This window comes from Dipodomys merriami, unplaced genomic scaffold, assembly GCF_024711535.1.
Source record: "Dipodomys merriami isolate MVZ:Mamm:240054 unplaced genomic scaffold, mDipMer1.0.p SCAF_11, whole genome shotgun sequence".
Classification (NCBI taxonomy): Eukaryota; Metazoa; Chordata; class Mammalia; order Rodentia; family Heteromyidae; genus Dipodomys; species Dipodomys merriami.
This window is the reverse complement of record NW_027202382.1, coordinates 33250142-33261682: the sequence shown is the minus strand read 5'-3', so window position 1 is coordinate 33261682 and position 11541 is coordinate 33250142.

Here is an 11541-nt window from a genome sequence, read left to right as displayed (position 1 = left end):
GTCTGAGACCAGCGGAAATATCAGATAAGTTGGTGTTAGGTGAAATAAACCCCAAAATAAGGACTCAAATGTTTTTCTTTCACGAGATTGTTTCTAACATATTTATAAGATATTTCTTTGTTGCTTTGTATGTCCCTCCCCTACAGTATAACCCCTGTTTTCACTGTATTTGATGTTGGTATAATTTGTGGAGGGGAAGAGAAAAAACTAATTGTTTAAATAGGGATACAGGTAGACCCATTGCAACAATGAGATGTACAAGTCGTTATGTCGAAAACAAATTTTACAACTATGGCGGGAGCGGGGGTGGTAAGGGGGGGCCGGGATGGTAAGGGAAGGGAAGGGGAAACAAAGGAGGAGGATACAATGCTTGCTAAGAAATGTACTCATTACTTCACTCATGTAATTGTAACCCCTCTGTATGGTATTTTCGCAATAAAAAACTTATTAGAAATACTTAAAACATATAAAAACCCCTCCCCTTGTTTTAAAAATAACATTCTGGGAAAACTAATGGTGATGGAGCATTTCCTAAATTCATACAGCAGTGTGGGAAGAAATCACTGAGATAATTTTAAATTCTGGCTTTTCTCCTTCACTTTTTGTTGTTGTTGTTGTTGGTCCTGGGGCCTGAACCCTGGGCCTGGGCGCTGTCCCTCAGCTTTTCAGCTCAAGGCGAGTGCTCTACTACTGGAGCTATGGAGCCATTTCCGGTTTTCTGGTGGTTTATTGGCGGTAAGAATTTCACGGACTTTCCTGCCCGGGCTGGCTTTGAACCGTGATCTGCAGATCTCAACCTCCTGAGCAGCTAGATTACAGAGGTGAGCCACAGGCACCCGGCTTCTTCTCCTTTACTTCCTTACTTCAGTTGCCCACCATCCCCGCCCCGCCCCAAAGTTTTAAAAAGCAATATAAGTCTTTTACTTAGCAACGACTCTGAAAATAGTCTGCTTTTCTCTACACACTACAAAGTTATACAATAAATGGAAGTATTCACTACCAACTTCTGAAATGGGCAAAAAAATTCCAATAAAAAAGATTATCCACCTTGGCTAACTTGAGAGAGATATCTTTAAATGCTTCATATTTGAATTCATTGATCATAAGACTTTGCTAAAGTCCAGTTACAGGCTATGAAATCCGTTGTTTCCTTTGTGTGCACGTCTTTTACATAACTAACTCCTCTCAAATTACTGGGTATAGCACAGGATTCAACCCTGCCCAATGGATATATCATAAATACTTAAGAGTTTTAAATTCCTGGATTGTAGTTTTCTGTTTTTTTTTTTTTCCAATGTCAACTTACTTTATTATTTCAAAGGTTTTTATCCCTACATGTTTCAGAACTTTTGTGAGCAATAAACTGATCTAAGCCAAATGAGTCTGACTTCAAAGCTAAATAAAACAAAGAGAACGGGCAAATTTTGGAATCAGCAGGGCCAAAAGTCATAGCCAAGAAGGTCATCCAGGAGAGAAAGAAAGGCAACTGACAAGGGAAACTCTAAGAAGAAGTAGACATATGTTCTCTAGCAGAAACTGCTGGGAAGCTCAGACAAAGGAGAAGAAATTTTCTCCTGAAAATTCAGGAGAACATAAAAGTATCAAGGTTTGCTTATACTACAAATATGTTTATAGTTATTTAGCTCAATGGGGAAAATCATGAAATTATGGTGTGCTCATTTATGTGTGTGTGTCTGATCATGACTTGAAGCTTATATGCTTATTTTCCTTCCAGCATAATAAAGTATACTGAGCAAGTAATCCAAAGTTTTGAACTGAAAGCTATAAGGACCCATTTGTTCCCTATGGCTGTTGAATATGGATTTTTCAATAAATCTGCTTAGTGTTCAGTAACTTTATAGATATTGTGTATTATTTGGGTCAGGGTAAATTGTAATAATATAAAGATGATAGCGCAAATACTAGTAGTAAACATGTTTTTCTTCATTGTTTACATAATACATTGTGTTTTATATAATAATATAATATCTCTTTTTTATATAATAATCCAAGATACCGTTATGCCATTTATGCCAGTATCCTAAAATATTTATTTCATGCTTTAAACCACATTCTAAGACCTATTATTATTTGCAACCACCCAGCCAAGGAGAAAAAGAATATGGAATATGTGATTCTGTTTATGAAAGGCATTTGTCTGGAAACAGCATAATGTTTTTACTTTCATTCTATTGATATTAGATGTCACATGATTGTAATAGATGAAAAAGGGTCAGGAAAGTGTACAATCTAGTAAAACCATGAGTTCCAGGTATGATTTTTTCATCTAGTAGGGAGAATAATGGCTAAGAATGTAAAGTCTAGTCAGGCACCTATATATTCATGCCTACTTAGGAGTCTGAAATTCAGAGGATCCTGGTTGGAAGACCTGGGCAGAAAAATCTCTATGAAAGCTCATCTCAAAAATAACCAGGAAAGGGGGACTGGGAAAGAGTAAGGAAAGGAAAGACAAAAGGAAATGTACCAATTACCTGACTCGTGATTTGTAATCCTTCTGTAAATCACCTTTAAAACAACAACAAGGGGGGCTGGGAAGGTGGCTCAGTAGTAGAATGCTTGCCTTGCATGCAAGAGGCCCTGGGTTTGATTCCTCAGCACCACATAAGCAGAAAAAGCTGGAAGTGGCCCTGTGGCTTAAGTGGTAGAGTGCTACCCTTGAGATGAAGAGCTGAGGGGCAGCTCCCAGGCCCAGAGTTCAGGCCCCACAACTGACCAAACCAACCAACAAATAAATAAATAATAAAAGAACAATAAGGAATTTTTAAAAATAAATAAAAAGGTAAATTAAAATAATGGAGAAAAGGCTGGGCTAAAGACATGGTTCAAATGATAGAGTGCCAGCTATGCAAGAATATTGAGCATGAATAGGCTGTGAGATTAAACACCATTACAAAAAGATTGTGTGTGTGTGTGTGTGTGTGTGTGTGTGTGTGTGTGTGTGTATTGCAATGTATATTTCCCACTGCCTAGAATGGGAAAATTTCACTTTATGAGGAAAAGTTAGTGTTTGCAAATGTTACTAATTTAACATTTGCCAAGGATATATAATATCATCAGAGCCATGAAGGTCTGAATAAAGTGGCATAAAATTTTTAAGTGAATGTTATTTTATACACAAACAATGAAATAAGTAACAAAATAAAGAGATACCCTAAAGAGCGTGGAAAGAGATTTACAAAACATAATTCTGGTGAGAATTAAATATCCACAGTATACCAGGGATAAAAACAATCCTGTAATATTATATTTTTGAAAATTGCTCAGAAAATAGATTTCAAGTGCTCCCACCACAAAGAGCAATAATGTGAGAAAGCATGAATATTTTAATAAACTCAATTTTTGCATCATTTAATGTACATAGATTTCAACCATGGTGAACATAAGTATATATGTATGTTATTATTTTGAATCAATGAAATGATTGGGGAAATAGATTGGGATACATTAAAAACACAAGCGAAGAGGGATAAAAGCATGAAGATGCGATTAAAGTGATAGAACCACAACATTCAGAATGCCAGCTCTGAAATAAGGGCCCCCCTGTCATTTCCCTTCTCTGTATTGGCAAGGAGAATCTAGTGCTCAGTGGAAGAATCTCTGGCAAGCTGACAAGTAATTCTGCACACAAAATGCTCAGAGTACCCTTAGTCTGTCCCTGCTCCTTTTGCAACCAGTGTCTGTAAACTTTCCTTGGAAATATTTAGTTTTGCATGCATGTGCAGACCAGGCCGGCGGATAGGCCTGAGGACGCCCACACAGGGCCAAGAGGAAGAGGTGCAGGGCCGAGGAGGCCTATGCTGGGCCCAAAAGGTGTTTCTTTTGCCATAATTTCCTATAGTACATGTAGAAAACAGATACTCTGTGAAAGACAAGAATGTATTTAGGTGAATATTTGGTTACTGTGTGCCACATATTATAAATCTCTGCCTCAGTGGATTACTGCAGGGGTGAGTGTGGGGAAACCCATGAAAGGGAATAGCATAGTAAGAATTCAATTTGCAGGTGCAATTGTTGACCATAAATAAACTCGTATGGTGTGCAAGTATTTTAAATAAAAATGAGTGGTAGATTGTGGACTTGATCTTATTTCTTGGGAATGAGAGGCAAGCATGGGATTACAGTATTCTGTACTTGGCCTAATGCCTGTGAAAGCCTAAAACAAATGTTGATGCCCGCAGTTATGGGTAGCAGGGAGTGGGGAAGGGAAATGTGAGAACTGCTGCTCTAAATGTAATATACATGAATGAGTACAAACCAAATAAGGTAGTGGCAAAAAATGAGGTGTTTATAATTCTACAGTGTTCTCTTTCTCTTGATAGCCCGTTCTTCTCTTTTATTTACTTCTCAGCAAACACATTATCTTGCCATAAATCCATAGGCAGCTTTGAGAAGATGAGACACATATATTGGCATTTGTGTCAAGGAAGGGGACTTTTTTATGTCATGGAACAGCAAACTTGAGAATTAATTGAAAACAATACTCTCAAGTGAGAGTATACACTTCTAGTATCTTCTTTCTTTTTCCACAGGAAGGCACTCAAGAGTTAGCTATATTTACTTGATTTCAAATTTAATTTAACTCAGAAATTGTCTTGGAATGTTTGTTAGCTTGCCTTGGACCAAGATCCTTGCACCTCTTTCTCCAAATTAGCTAGTGTTTTATGTGTGCATAATCGTGTCACATGGACTATTTTTAATTTGCTAGAAATTGAAACATTAATCCTGTTATACATACAGGATGCCTTTAAGAAGGATAAAATCATGTTGCTCTTGTCTATCTCTGTTTTCAATGGTTCTATTCACTATTTTGGGGATTTTTTACTATACATGACATCAAATCTTTTTGGAAATATTCTTACAACATAAGTACAAGGAATAGTGAGTGCCAGAGAAGAGCACACAGTCACTTCTTTGTATATCAATTTTACATTGAATCTCTATATCTTAGCTTTGTTTTTGTGTATACTTTGAATTTTCTTGCATATATACAATAAAGCAAAAAGGAAATCATAAAATAAAAAAGAATGAAATGATGTAGTTTGACAGAAACTGGTACAACTTGAGATCATCATGTCAAGTGAAATAATCCAGTCCTACAAAGACAAATATTTGATGTTTTCTCTCATTTGTAGACGCTCTAGTGAAAAAAAAAAAACAGAAGAAAAAGAAAAAGCAAACTTCCCAATGTTATGCAAGTTAAAGGGCAACTCACTATGAAGGTAAAAGGAAGGAAAACAGGATAGGGAAGAGTACAGATAGAATAAATCCTGTGGGAAATAAAATCAAAGTACATTATAGGTGTGTATTGAAATGTTATGATGAAAACCAATGATATATACAGCTTAATAAATACCGAACAATAAAAGAGAGATACAAGAATACATTATTCATTTCCCTACTATGAATCAGGTATCAATTTAGCTTCATTATCTCATTTTTAAACTGTCCCAACTAGTTAATTAAATACCTTTTATTAACACCTAGCTAAAATTGAAACAAAATGCCCCAAACATGCAAGTGATTTATGCAAGATCAGATTGTCGGAAATGATAGTCAGTATTTCAATCCTGAAATTCCTGACCACATAGCTTATGTTTGTAACCATCTACAGAAACCTCTTTGCAAATTATTGACAAAAAATTGAGGAACTTGAGACATGGGGATTATAGGCCTTGCCCAAAGGCATGCAATTTTTCAGATGAGTTGTGAAACAAAAGTTTATGGTTTGAATACTGTAATTTGTTTTTATGTTCATATCATAGCCAAGATTAGATTTTACTGATAATTAAACAACTCCTCCTAAGAATATCTGTAATGGAGTCTTATCTTCATATTGTCTTTTAATTTCCTTCAGCTTTTCTGAAAATTGTATATATTTAATGTGTTCCATTTGAAGTTTTGTCAATGCTAACAGTAGTCAACCTAGTCAACGCTATTATTTCATATAGTTTTTCTTTCTTATATATTTACATGTAATAAAGTAAGATCTTAGATAATTGTAAATACAAAATATAGAATCATGAATTACAATAATCATACTGTATATACATAGATGTCTAGAAACTACTCATCCTGCATAAATAAAACTTGTGTTCTGTGACCAACATCTTGTTTCTCCCTTGTTTTATCTTTTGGCAATTTTTATTCTACTCTGTAGCTTGAGTTCTGTTCTGAGCACATTTAATTCCAGATATGAGTGAGATCATAAAATGTCTCTCCCTCCTTCTTCCCTCCCTTCCTCTTTTCTTCCCTCTCTCCTTCCCTCTCATCCTTTCTTATTTTCTTCCTTCCTTCCTCCATTTTGTCCTTCTTCTCCTCTTTTCCTAATTCCTTCTTTCCATTTCTTTCCTTCCTTTTTAATTCCTTCCCTCCTTTCTTTCCTTTCCTTCTTTCTTCTTTGCATTAGTGGGTGTTGAACTCTGTATCACTGAGGCATGTTGTCAGATATCTTTTTTATTTCATTTTTAGACAAGCTGCCTATGCTGTCCTCAAACTTGAGATGCTGTTAACTCATCCTCCCTTATTGACTGGGATGAGAAACATGGACCATCACATTAGTCTCCTTTTTGTCTTACTATGTATATCTGTGTCATGTCACTTAACATAATGTTACACGTTCATCTGTGTCATCACAAGGGGCAAGAGATACATTTCATCTGACATGGAACACAGGTGAATAACAATGAACAATAACAAAGAACTCACACTGAAAACTCCTTGTTGACATTTATGTTCTTCAATGTCTTTTTATTCATATTAATATTGGCAAAGCATTTACACTGACAATAAGATATGTTATTTATTTCACATTGTATTCTCTCTCTCTCTCTCTCTCTCTCTCTCTCTCTCTCTCTCTTTCTCTCTCTCTCTCTCTCTCTCTCTCACACACACACACACACACACACACATTAAAGTAAGAATTAATCTTTAGTGAATCCTGGAAATTCCTCTATTCAGATGACCCTAAGGCCTATTGCACATATTTTAATTTCATTTGGATGAAAAGTGGCTGTATTGTCTTATTAGTTGAGTCCTTACGTAGACACATTTATTTCAGGAAAAAGCAGTTCTGTTGTTTTGTAAGATTCTCAAGGAATCTTACATTGAAGAAATCATAAAGTTTAATTTGCTCCAACCATGAACAGTTGCATTAAGGTTCTCAGGAAAATATTCCTTCCATCTATTTCCACCTATTATTAATGCATATGTAGTAATAATTTAATGTAGTCTGCAGAAGATCCATTCACTAGTCTTCAAAGCTTCCACAGCATATTAGAAGGACAGATTGGACACACATTTAGGCTTCATTGCTTCTCATCAGCCTGTTCTTGGACCAATTCCATAACCTCTAGATCCTTAGTTACCTTATTTGACTTTTAGTAATAAAATTATTTGTCACTAAGTGGACTCTCAGTAAATAATGATTGCTGTGGTAATCCTAATTGGAATTTCCTCAATTGAATACCCTAGTAAATTATTTAACTTGCCTTGCTAGTGTCTTCCTTCATTTATTCAAGTTATGGGATTTATGGGAAGATTAAGTAAGTTAATCTATGTAAATGATGCCTGACATACAGGGAACATTGAATGAGTTATTATAATGTATTCGTACTAAAAGTAAGCAAAACCCACATTTATGCAAGCATCATTAAGGTTGTTAAAGTAAGGAGCATTTCAAAGAGGATGAAGACAGCTAAGAAAAAAATTCTTGAAGAAATTTATACTTGTTTAGAAATAGAAAAAGAGTTGAGCCTGTGTTCAATATGTGAAGAACACTATGGAACCAAAAAAGCCTGTTTGAACATAGACATAACCATTCAACATGATGGAGTTAGGCCCAATTCAGAAGCAATTTTTCCTGGGCTTATTCAATTTATATTCTTCTTTCCCCTATTTTTGTTTTTTTTTCCCCCATCTTGGGGCTTAGTATGAGACAATCCCTTATGGAGTCCCAGTCAGCTGTCAGCATTGAAGTATGATTTTTCCATTTGAGTTTTGAGTTATTGATGGGCAAAAAATATCCTCAAGTTTTTCAGCTTGAAAGGAACTCTATATTCATTCTGTCATAATTCAGAAAACTCTGTTTACAATGTATGTAGGTATATGCTTGTATAGTGAATGGGTGCATGACTTTGCTGATAAACTTTTCAGAAGTTTTTTCACAAATGTACAATATTAGCTTTTAAATTTGGATCACTGTTCAATTATGAGTTAGTGTAACTGCAATTGTATTTTATATGCATATGTGTTTCTATTTTCATATATATATATATAAACATTCAGATTTCTTTTCAAGAACTCAATATTTTTCATGTCTCAGGAACTTCAACATTTTATATACATTTCTAGCTCAATTTTTCATTTATCATAATGACATTCAGATGGAATAAAAAGAATAAATTTTTGCAAAATTGAGAATAAATACCAATTGACAGATAAATCTACCTGGCCATAGGTTTCTTGGGATACTGAAGAAAAGATACAGAAAAATTTAACGCAAAATTCTTTTAACTCATAACACAACCAGCAATGTGTTAAACGCTGAATGTAGATGTAATAGATCTGCTTTCTTGAATCCTAACATATTTTCTGTATCGGTAGAATTGCTAGGACAAGCTGGAGGAAAAAGAGTTGAATTGGTGTAAAGTTTACTAATACACTGGGAATACTACAGAGAATGAATTTACAGAATGGTCAAAATAGTTAAATGCAAAAGATATTGATAAGATTGGATTTAACAAACAAGTCTCAATTACTAGTAGTATTTACACCCTTACACAAGTTGTTTCACTCCAAGAACATGGTCTTTGTCTTTATCTGTGAAACAACGTATTTAAATTATAACATTTACCTTCAGTGTGATGTTTTCTACCTCCTTCATCATCAATATAAGCTGACATAGGAAACATACATGTTAGATTCATTATATACAGTTGCATAGAAACCTTTCCAAATGTCTATGCCTGAAAACAACCACCAATGTATTCTCTTCCACAATTCCTTAGGCTGACTGGGCTCAGGCTAGCAGTTCTGGTGCTTCATATACATGTATGCTTGGCCCCAGTTAGTCTCCCAAGATGTTTTGCTCATGACTGAATTCCTGTGCTGTCTCTTGGCTGGGAACTTGGCAGAGGCTTTCAACCATGGCAATGACACATACCCCATTGTTATAGCTTATGTTCTCAGCAAGTATCAACCAGGAAGACTAAGTGTTTTGTGTATTGATGTTTAATAGGAAGAAAATGAAAGTTGCCACATCTGGTAAAGGTTGGGCAGGGAACTGGCACAATATTACTTCAACAGCATTCTTTTCATTTTGTAATCAGCCAGGGGATCAGCCAGAGTCAAAAGAGAAAAAAAAACTAAGGTGTTATAGATAGCTTTAAGTCACTCATGTTTTCTGAATGGCCATACATTACTCATATTATTTTTAATTGTGAACTCTACTCACTCCCTCTCTCTCCAAACAACCAACAATGTTAATCTCATCTCTTTAACTTCAAGAGTAGGATTTGATTGCCATACCCTGCTATGTTATATCTAAATGAAGTCCACATCTATGTGAGATGTCTCAGGTGTGGAATGTTTCAATATAGAAACCTGAAGAACTAATCTGACCCCACGTGACAGTAAAAGAGCATCTGACAGCAAGGGAAGGACAGGAGAACCACACATTTCAGCCCTCAAAACCAGGACTTAGCCAGTAAATGTTATCAACCATTCTCTAGGGACAGGGAAAATATTGATTTGTGACATTTGCTGATTTCTACGAGCTAAATAATTTCACTATGACTAATTTCATTGTATCATTATGTGGTCAACTTGCTTGCTAAATTATTGAAAATTTAACAACTCTCCCAGACTATTCTGTCTTATTCAACAAAAGCTGTTTAGAAATATAAACATATCAATACCCTGTAAAAATTCTCAATCTGGGTATTATTATTTATTTACTGTTATATAATGAAATATAATATATATGGAGCTATTGGCTCTTATAGGATTGTTGTCTGTTTCAGTAAAATATGAGCGATATTTGTATTAGATTAGCATGTTCAGCCTACTTCCTAAACCTATGAAGTTAGTGGTCCAAAAATTCCTTTTCATTTTGTTCTGTTTGTATCCAAGTTTATAAGCTTTCTTTTAAAAATTGTGCAAGTTTCCTATGCAGCAAATTATATGCATTCCTTAAGTCAACATTAACCTATTAACCAAAATGACTCCTAGACATATCATTTGAGATTGGTTCCTGATTACCTTGAGCTGTGAGTCAGAGTGTTAAAGAACACTTTAGATTCTTAAAACTTTTATTTCCTAGCAGAGGTTGTGTGAAATAAATGCCCTTCAGAGAATTAGCCTTATTGCTTGGCTGAGAGGCACTGACTTAAATCCTAAAAGAAGCTTTTAACAGGTGCCTCCTTGAAACTTCACTTTAGACTATGTTTCATCCACAGTTTACTGGATTTCATCATTGCCTAAAAATATCTTTTTATCCCTAGACTTTTTTAGAAAAGAAATCTCTTTTCAATCCAGAAGTGTTACATAAAGATAACAATAAAATAACAATAAACAAATACAGAAGTATTATTAAATGTATTTCTCTAGACCATGCTTGAAAACTAAAATTCTTTGGTTTTTTCATTGTTGTTCTCATTGCTTAACTTCTATCTGTATATGGATATGATCAAATGCAGTTAAAATATATCACTGGCCCTTTTAACATTGCATCTGTAAGTCTGTAACCGCACAGGCGCATTACCCATAGTTCTACTTTGTACATTACCTTAGGTAACAATGTCTCTAAGCTCTTAGCACTATATGACAGAAATCATTGCTTGTTATCTTTTTCTATCTCAAATAAGAATTTTCTCCAATTCTTCTTCACTTCCTTAATGATTTCTTTGATGGAAACTACATTCAACTAAATTCTTATTTCTAAGCTTTGCTAACATCACATCACAACTCCAGGTATTTTGTCCCCCTTTTATAGCTTATTCCTGAAGAATAATCAACCCTACAAATTATCACCTTGAGACAAGGAATGTATTAGTATTTTCTTTTTTAACTATTGAGTTATCCAGTCTCTCCTACTTGCTTTTTTTCATGCAATGCTGACTTTGGTTGAAGTTTTCTAAGACAAGTGACAAAGGTGGTTATTTCCCATGGATCCAGTATTTATCCCTGGCCATTGGTCAGGAGCTCAATTGAACTGCTGGATTTACAAATGGTTCAATTTTGTGGTGTAGATTTGTCACACCATTGCAAGTGAGTTCTAAGAAAAACCAGTATTCTAAGAAAGAAACAAAAAATTTCCTAGTCTTTCAAAGGGCATTCCTGAAATTGATATAGTTTAACTCTTTTCTCTTGTGACAAGTAGTCACAGGAGCAGGACAGGCACAATAAGAAGGCTCATGAAAAAAAGTTATGTAAGTCTTTAAATCTACCTGATGAAAAGAATATTCCTTATCCCATTGCTTGGGATAAAAGATTTTGGGCAACTACTTTTAGTGAGTTTTGAGG